This window comes from Meleagris gallopavo, chromosome 4 (genome assembly GCF_000146605.3).
Source record: "Meleagris gallopavo isolate NT-WF06-2002-E0010 breed Aviagen turkey brand Nicholas breeding stock chromosome 4, Turkey_5.1, whole genome shotgun sequence".
Classification (NCBI taxonomy): domain Eukaryota; kingdom Metazoa; phylum Chordata; class Aves; order Galliformes; family Phasianidae; genus Meleagris; species Meleagris gallopavo.
Genome location: NC_015014.2, coordinates 23250552 through 23260687, shown reverse-complemented (window position 1 = coordinate 23260687; position 10136 = coordinate 23250552). Strand labels below are relative to the sequence as shown.

The 10136-nt window shown below is 36.7% G+C and overlaps 1 long non-coding RNA gene across 1 annotated transcript; it reads left to right on the top strand.

The window, feature by feature from the left end:
* Nucleotides 1–271: 271 nt before the first annotated feature.
* Nucleotides 272–3404, top strand: LOC104910628. Its single transcript, XR_793268.3, has 3 exons — nt 272–438; nt 2217–2306; nt 3244–3404. It is a non-coding gene; the product is annotated as an uncharacterized LOC104910628 (long non-coding RNA).
* Nucleotides 3405–10136: the final 6732 nt, after the last annotated feature.

The following is a 10136-nucleotide window of genomic DNA, read 5'->3' as shown; positions in this document are numbered from 1 at the left end:
TCCCATTTATCAGTATAAAATTGGCTAATTTAACTGACTGACTGATTTATATATTGATACTTTAAATTTAGCTCAACATCCTAATTTAATAAAGGGATCACATATGGATGTTTAAAAATATATTACTTTCTAGTTGGTTGATACTCTAAGCATGCCCTTATTAAGACAGATTATCTCCTTTCCCTTGTTCTTTTAAGAGAGGGACAAAACAAATTATATATCTCATTCATTCTATCTGACAGAAAGGCCATGTTTCCATATAACCCCCTCCCTAGTAATATATTGAATGCATGGCTAACCACATCATTCATTCTCTTTTTAACATCCATGATGTCATAATCTTTTGCAGCAGGAGGGGTGTATTCCTGCCTGCAGACTTTGGGAAATCACCACAGGGAGTCAGACTACTGAAGCACAGTCAAGCAATAAATCTACCAGGTATGCTTAAAACAAAAGTTTGAAAGAAGACTATGGATTTATACAAGAATGTTCTTGTGTATTTCTACCTCACCATAAACTATATGTTAAGAAGAGGAAATTCTCAGTAACTTTCTTTAAACTGTAAAACTGTGGGGTGGGTTGGGGGAAATGTTACTTGCTTTAATTAAAAATGATTGATGTTGCCAAACATGATAATACACTCCTCAAGGGAGAGACACAAGTTATGATTCTAATGAGCACATTTTTAGACATTAATATTAAACCACTGACAGTTGCAACAATCAAAAATCATAATCTATGTAAACAGGATTATAGACAGGATGTGATGTACAACCATAAGTGTATAATGCAAATGCTGAAAGTAAAAGTAGGAACATTCAGTTTCTTTTTCTTTCAACATTAGCACTCCTGCAAAAGGTGGTATTAGTAAGATGAGGTTATGTAAAGTAAGGTAGATAACTCAGTGCCAGTTTACATTCTGAGCATTTCAGTTTTTTATCCATAATAATTAAGACATTTACACAGACAACTGCAGATTTCACTATGAATACCAGGGCTGGAGAGTTAATTAATGTGGGATTTTGATATAGAATCATCCAAATTCCAAAGAATAACGAGAAGTCTACTATCTTCCCCCCCCCACCACCCAAAATATCTCTTAAAAATGGCAGTGTTTGGTTAGGACATCAAAATTTGTTTCTCAACCATTCCTTCTAGTGATTTCAGCTTGAGATGCTTCCTGATTACAAGTCTGATCAGAAAATTCATTTTCTGAAGCTGAGCCAGTTTCTAAAAGAAATCTTTTGATTGATTTTGGAGCCTTTGTTTTTAAATGCAAGCCAAAGTACATGATTTTGGTACTTAGAAATTATTAAAGTGCTGTTCTGCAACACAGAATACCTACCCCAAACTTAACACATCACAGGACTTATTCAGGGTGTTTTTTTTTTCAGTTTCATGTGTCTGCATCTATTGGGCTTTACTTCTGCTGAATTAAGGAATTAAGCTTTCAGTCTTTTTCACTTAATGACTACAGAGCCATCTGATCAGGCTGAGACCAAAAGGGCACCTTAGAATACTAAAAGTAAAACTCTGTCTCCTGAGTTTAAAATCCATATGCACTCCATACCACTCCTTAGTCTTTGCATCCCCATAACAATAAAATCATATGATGTGGCTGAATTCATTATCTATTATATTACCTTACTCTTCCTTATTCACCCTCTCCATTTTATACAGAATTTATTCTTCTCAGCCATATGGTACACACACATTTCCCTTAACATATGCTGTACATCCTTGTTTGGTGAATGTGAAAAATAAATGTCTGATTAGAAACAGAAAGCCACTAATGAAACAAAGTGGTCATTATTCCTTATAAAATAATCACTAAAATGGATTTTCCTAGTACTCTTCTCAGAGGGGTATTTCCTCAGTAACCCTAGAATTATTGCTGAGATTGATTGGTAATTCAGAAAGCTGAAAAATATTCAAAAGGCTTAATGGTCTAGAAAGATGTTGAAGTTTGGACTTTTGTTCTGAAGACAGCGCACAATGCTCCAGATAAGTCTGTAGCGTACCAGAAATTACCTTTCTTTCTCTTTGTAACAACTTCTGCTGTCTTCAGATACGAATTCACAGGGAAAGTAGAGAGCAGTTCAACCAGAGGTAAATTTGCAACAGGACTGACTTCAGATGGTATCGAAGCCTTGCAAGAAAAATAAAACAGTTCTGTCTGATCACATCTCATCAGCAAATGTCGCACTTGCATTCAGGTGTTCTGCAATTCAAAGTTGGTTCCGCAGTCTCACAGCATGGAGTCATCTTGTATTTATCAGGAGTGAACTACTGCCAGCAGCTGAAAGGTCTGTGGTTTTAGTGAGCATACTTCAATGTTGCCCATCATGTATTCACTCTCAGGGTGGTGCACATTTTTCTCCCTTCCCTTGAAATAACTGTTTCAGGACAAATCAAAAGACTTTGTGTCAAAGCTGATTTCTTGCATTATAATTTACAGTACATAGATTTTTAAAAATAAAGCTTATTTACATTTAAAAAACACAAACAAACAATTTGAATGGAGACTATCAATTTTTTGTTTTTATCTAAGAATATTTTTTCAAAAAAATACATTTTCTTAGATTTAACAAAAAAGTAAAGAAGCATCATTATAGGGTTTTTTTTTAGAAAATAATCAAGTCTGTTAGCAATAACATGCTGGCAAATGCTTTTTTTTCATGTTACTATTGTTTTAAAGCACAGTTTTTCCTCTATTTCTCTTAAAAACAAACAAACAAACAAAAACCTCTGGAAATTTACTCGACCCATGAAGATATTCCAGTTGTAATAAGTCATTCTGTTTCAAAAGTGAGACACAGTGTTCCTATAATTAGCAACAAACCTCTCAGGGCTCTTCAGAACATTTTTTTGACTGTATTGACTCAATACAGCTATAATCTTGTGAAACTTGAAAACACAACCTTTTTAAAAATGAATTATAGCCATTGGCCCAATGAATCCATTGCTCTGTAAAGCAAAACACAGACAGTTATTTTCACTTGCTTTACAGTGTACTTCGACCTGTTTTAAATGGTGAGACATATTTTTCTCTCTGGTCTTGCTGAATCCAGAATAGAAGGAAATCTGGGGGGAAAAATCTCAGCAAAGACATCTCTGTGTTAAAATGTTGTTCAAATAGATATTGTTTCAGAGAGAAGTGTTTTGAGAGGCACTGCTTCTCAAAGTGTTAAACAGCCGTTTTTGTGAAGTCTCGAGAATCTCATTTTCTTCTATTAATTCCAGGAGCAAATTATGCCCTATGCCTTCAAGGATGCCTGTTTTAGTTCTCAGTGCAGAAGAAGGACCACATCTTCCTTTTGTCCACATCCTGATATGTGTTCCATTGAAATTAAATAAAGATGTCATTGGTTTCAGTGAGCTTTGGACGAGTCTTCAAAGGCATTTTTAAACATAAGAATACTATATATATCAATTGAATTAGTAGGTTAAAAAAAAAAAAAAGTTCCCACACTGTTTGTAGAAGCTAAGGTATATGTATGTTGTAGAAGAACAATCAAGAAGAAAAAGAAATATTTAGTTTTACAATATTTGCTACCAAAAAGACATACAGAGAAGGACAATTAGTTTGATAGGGATCTGCTTAGAAGAAATGAGTTCAAGGAACTGCATTACCAGAGTTTTCCTGTGTGATCTTGCACCAGTCTACACTTCTTCAGGAAAAAGTATTTCCATATTTAGAAAATGAAATGTTTGAAAACAAAAAATAATAATGGCACACACTAACTCTGTGGTAAAATAAGTATCCAGATAGGGAGCAATATAAATACACATAAGACATCAACCTACACCAGCAGACAGCCTCTAATACTGAAAACTCACTGTCTCACCAGCTTCACTACTGATGCCAAAGCACTGGGAGCCCTGTTCATTTCCAGCTGCAGGGACCCAGAAATTATTGTGGGGAGGAAGCATCTTCCCTTCTCTTTACAGGAAGCAGCAAGCCTGGTGCCAGCTATACATACTAATACCATCCTCTACCCTCCCCTGCACTTTTCTAAAGCGGGAGTTTAAAGGCTCACAACTCCTACCTATGCACAGCAAGATTCAGTTTTTCTTTCTTTGCTGAGGAAGCCTTGAGGGATTTCTGGAATAACGTATAATTTTCAGAAAATAACTTGTGAATTGATTTTCTTGTGCACGTCAACATTTTTTAAGGAAAAGGGTTCTAAAAATGAAATTCAAATACAATGTAAAATTAAGTGTGACCCTTGTCACAATATCAGGTGCACAACAGTGATAACATTTGTAATGAAATATTGGGATCCCGCTAGTCATTACTTGTTAAACATCAAGACTCAGACCACAAGCATGGAATATCACAAACATATAGGTCTTAGTCACATAGAGTAGGACAGTACACTCCTAATTTTAGATATGTGATTGTTCCCACTGGTAGCAATTTTGTTATTTATTCCTAATGTTTAGGTAAGTGCCTTAGTATATTGCTGAAATGAAGGCAAAAGATGACTCAGTAAAAGCTGAAAAAGAAAATGCTATCTGGGGGCCATACCCTGTAAACAGACCTAATTCAGACCTAATGATTTCACTTTTCAGATAACAGGGAAATACAGAAACAGTTTTAGAGTCAGAGACAAGACGTCAGCCTCTACCTCCTCCTGTTCGGAGAAGGTTCCCTACTGATCATCCCTTGGTTTCAGTACTGATGTGGGAAGAGTGCACCATTCTGTTTCCTTTGTTGAACCAGGCCTTCTTCTGGGGGTGATAAACAGAAAGACACACAAGGAAAAGGAGAAATTAAACCTAGAAAGGTGCCCTAACCATGGGGTACTAATAAAAAGTGCACCACTGTCATCAGCATATATGCCAGCATCATATTTTCCTCTGAAAATAACAGCTATGTCTGAATGCAGTATCACTGGTATGACTTATAACTCATTCTGAAAGGTATCTCCTGCATCAGGACCTCCAGGAGTTCAGTGATAGGGACATTTTATCTGTGACTCCTAAGTAGCCACATATTACTTACTTCAGAGAAGAGAGTCAGGTCTACAAATGTTAACAAGCAAAAACTTACACACCAGGTAGCATTACTTCAGAAAACCTACTTCAGAACCAGAAATTCTATTTGAGTTGGAGATTCTTAAAATTTTAATTTTATCTCGTGTTTAGTTCTCCTGAATAACCAGATTTGGTTTGGTCATTAAATTGTTTTTATCCAACCTTGTTTTGGGGCAGTTCAAACATTCTCTCTATATTCTCTCTTCTTTCAACAACCTAATAGTAACCTTTCACTTTTTTGTTTTTTGGGGGGATGTTTTGTTTTGTTTTTTTGGTGTTCGTATTTGTAGTGGAAATGTTAAGTCACAACTTGAACCAGTGATTGAGCACCTGGTGGGAAGGCAGGGCAAACGCAGGGGAGCTCATGTGCATGCAATGTACCTGAGTGATTGGAAGGGCTGGAGCCAACATCGACCCCTTCCCAGACCTTGTTTAAGGGCTGACAGTAGAGATTCCTGTACATCTGAGTCCTTCTGAAGGTAAGCAGCTTCTTTCCTTTATGTCTGTGCCTACTGTTGTTGTGTTTAAGCAACTCCTTACTTGCTGCAGCCTGGGATCTTGCTGCTCTGCTGTTACTGTTGCATTTTCTATTGCACTGCTGTAAGTTTTGTGTGTGTGTGTATTTTTACATTTTATTCCTTTTTGTATGTGAAAATATTGCAAGAAAATTGTATGTAATCATTCATATATTGTGTTATATACAATAGCATCTGAATTCTTGAGTTACTATCCTGAATGCATGTTTTTCCTTAAGCATATGCTGATAATACATTGAGGTTTGGACTAATTGCAATAGCCTAGCTGTGCTGAACTTTTCACAAATATACATAGAGTGTAATCAACATTTACCAGAAGACAGTGACTCACTGAAGGGAAGAATCATCCAGGGAAATGGAATGTTCAGACGGTGCAGATTACCCAGGCTATTTTATTTCAATACCAGTGTACTCAAAATTGATTTATGTTTTATTTGGTCAATCTCAACGTAATTCATTCTCATTGTAACTCACCAGCAGTGGACTAACTCTCCAGTAAATAATGAAAAAAAAGTGTGCAACAAAAAGTTGCTATTTAAAATAAATTAGTAACAATAAGGCAAAGATCTCAAGCCCAATCACATGATAGTTTTGGCGTTATTTTTGTGGCAACTCAAATACAAGTTTAGATGGGTTTCTTTCCATTTCACAAAGAGCTCTCTGTCTTTCATATGAGTCAACGCTTTCCAGTGTGACTGTGTCTTTGGTATGTATAACTTGGCCAAATTTCTACCTGACCTAGTAGGTCTATTCCTTCCACAAAAACGTGTAACCCCTGTGCAAGACTCCTGTGCTGTTGACACTCCCCCTGCTGACAGCATTCAATCAGGAAAATGAATTGAAAGGGCTTGAGGGCACAGTGGTAAGAAGAAACCACTTTGAGGAAGTTCAAATGAGAAGGACTAGACACCACAGAGATGATCACAAGTAGAAAAAGATGGTTGACATTAGGGAAGGTGATGGCAAAAAGATCCCAATCACTAGTCCACATGGCCTGGGATCTGGGACTGGAACCTGATCTAAGCAAGAGACAAAAGGATGTAAAACTTGATTTGTCATGATTTTGATGCGTATATCATTTGCTTTTACGCTTTAAGCATTTATTTGGGAAGGACTTAAAAGAGAACAAGAATTTCCTTGCAGCAGAGTAACTCCTACAAGGTACAGAAGATCGGGATTACGTATATCATATATACGTATTACTGGTCTATATCAAGTAGATAAGGAACAGAAGCTGAAGGCCCTGCTAACTTGTCAAAGCAACAAGTTAGTGATCATTCCCATGATTTTCCTCTTTCTTTTTCTTTTTTTTTTTAAGTCTGAAATAAATAACTGTACAGTCTTTGTGAACATTTCTATATAGTTATTGCTGAAAGTGGCATCAGAATTACATTTTCTCTATTTACTTCAACCCCCTAAAAAATTGTTCTGCTGGAAAACTTCATTTTTCTGTCTACTGAATGCCACAAAAACTATAGATTAAAAAAGTCTGTTAGTTGTTTACAAACAGGATGACACCTACTCTCCATTTTCTGTCATTGGTTTGAGGGTCACAGGATTATGCTATGTTACCAAAAGTGTTCAGCTGTTGATTTGAGGATTGGGATTTCAATTTCCATGCTTTTTTAAAACCTCATGAAATTACAAAACAGCACTACTTCTACATTGTCTTCATGTAAAAGAAATAGTGCGCTTGACTTGTACGGGTCTGTTTGTTATGTCACAGTCTTTAATTGCATGGACACTCTGTACTCCTGCCTCTCACATCAATGTATTTCCCTTCCAATAGACAGTCACAGCTCTAGTAAATCAAACTGGTGTTGTCATAGTAAAATTGTCAACAGAGGGTGGAACACAATGCTTATACCAATTAAGTGATGCCACTCTGGAGAACTGGATTTTATTTCTGTCTTTGACATGATAGACTGCAGGCAAGTAAGCACCCCAAATTTTTCAGATGGCTTTGCTTCTTTTGCTTGATATGCAAATCAACGTTGGGGTTTCTCACCTAACTTTAGACATTTGCACTCTACTTATTTGTTTTGGTTGGACAAATAGTACCCTTTTTCCATCCATTGTCAATAAAATAAATGTAAGTGCTCTTGCCTTGGAGGCAGACATTTACTTATATGATTTCTACGGTAGAAGCTGAACTTCGAGGATGTTCACCCTCAAATGCAACTGAAGCCGATACCTCTCTCTTGTTCAGGCACAGGACTGTAGCAATGCTCCACTGTCCCAGTGATCCAGAAAGCATTTGTAACAGCTAGAGAAGTCTGAGTGCACCAAAGCATTCAAGCTATCAACATTTTACATCTGCAAGCTTGTATCATAGAATTTTATATAACTGATTCTATAGCTAAGTTGACTGTTTAGTTATTTTCTAATCAATCATACATGAGGATAAACAATTGCTGTTAACTGTAACATTAGTATCTTATACTAGGTATGTTGTGCATACACTGTTATTAATGGCGCATCTGTGTACATGAAGTAGAGGTACACCAAATGCCTGTGAGAAATCCTGAACAACTTGGTAGAGTGTTGCCTATGTGCATATACATCCCTTTTTGTTGTTATTTACATTTGTTCTGCTGTTTCATAGCTACTGAGAGCTTTGTTGTCTATTGCTTTATCCACAGCATGTTATATAAGCTATGATTGAAAACTTTACAGCAGGAAATATTTTTACTGAAAATTCATGCATACCATGAAAACTGGTCAGTTTCTGATGAAGCTTCTTTGAAAATGTTCAAAGTTCAGAACTTCAATCAGCAAAATTACCCCTGGTTCGTCCACAGAGCTCTTCAATTCAGACTTAGGAGGCTCTAGTTCAATGTCTTGCTCTAGAATTGAGTGGTAACTTGAACCTGAGTCTTCTGCATTCCAGCTAAATGTTCAGAAATCCTTGTTTTTGTGCCAGCCCTAGTGTATGTGGAAAGAGATGGAGAGACCACATTAACTACGTGTGTTTGCAATGAGCAGCTTTCTATGTGGCAGTAAAACTGTGAGAGTTTTAGCTTAGACATACTTGACACAAACAGTCCAGTTTTGCAAGACATAACTTTAAGAAAAAGGAGAAAATATGGTACTGTGTTGTTTTTACAGACCGTTCTCTAAATTTAGCATTAAAAAAACCTTTGGTGGGAAAGGTAGAATCTGTCTTTTGCTGTCACAATACTCTGCTACCATCACTGAATTTTGTTTAGAATAATATGGCCTTAATGCCCCCATCTCCTGTAGAATTGCTCAGACTGGTAGTTGATTAGAGCAGAGAGAGGTGCCAGTATTATCTGTGTTAGTGCTCCAGAGGTCATCCTACACTAACAAGACTGCCCCAGTCAGGGATGACAGAATCCAGCTGTTGTGCCTTCAGCTGAACGAAAAGAATCCACTTAAGGCCATGGATGTGTCTCAAAAGATTAACTATGCTAACTAGTTACTTCCCACCTCTGCAAAAGTGGCTGGCTCATCATCATTGTCCTCTTTTTAGCGGGGGGCTACGGTATACATGAAACCATTTACCTTTTAACCTTGTGAACTGTAAGGTACCAAATACACGTTATTTTAAACAGGTAAAAGCTAAGTTTAAACTTCACTGGTTTCTGCTTAAAAGTGATCTCGTGTATCTCTGCAACAGAAGGAAATACTCCACTCCAAAGAAATGTTTAGACATATTTTTAAATGTGAAAACGGTTTGCTAGTTATTCCACTGCTTAGCAGCAGCAAATCCCAATCTCAACTATAAGAGGAATAGCAGAAGCACACTTGCAGTCAGTTGACAGCACAGAAATCCCAACATCCTTACACAGAGGCTAAGTATACAAATATATGTATATTTATATGAGAAGAAAACCTTTAAAAGGTAAACATTAAATGTCATATTCTTTTCATAGTACTCCCTGAGTTGCCTGAAACGTTTCCCCAACTAGTTTTGCACTTTCTTATATTTCTTTGTGGTTTTTTTTGTTGTTGTTGTTGTTTTTCCTTTGTGAGTGCTTCTTCCTACGCGAGTCAACGTGGCTTTTTCTTCCAAGCTACTTGCTTGCATGTAAGCATCCGTGGGAACGTCAGCGCCGTTCTGCGGCTACAGATTTATTACTTGGCCAGCAGAGGGAACTCGAGTTTTCTGATGACTTAATCCGAAGGAAAACAATTGCGAGGTCAAACTATACCTATTGTTTTGTTCCATTTCCCACTGACGCTGATTGCTATGGGTTATTTTGTTTCGGTTGTTTTGGATTTGATTTTTGTTTTTGTTTGAGTTGGGTTTTTGTCCAATTCTTGAGGGTTGAATTTGTCAGAGCTTATCTCCAGTTTTCCTCTATTCAAATGATCTTGCCTAATATGAAAAGCAAAGTCATTTGAAACTCAAAGAGCCATGTATAGTTGAATGGGGTTTAATATGTAGCGATTGTAATGGCACTTGATTCTTCAGGAATTTTAACACTGAGTGCACTCTTTTGAATGACATGCTTTTATAATGCTAACCAATGAAAAAAAGAGATTCTTCAAAGCTGAAGAGAACTCTGAATCTCATGAGAGGTGAATATAATATTA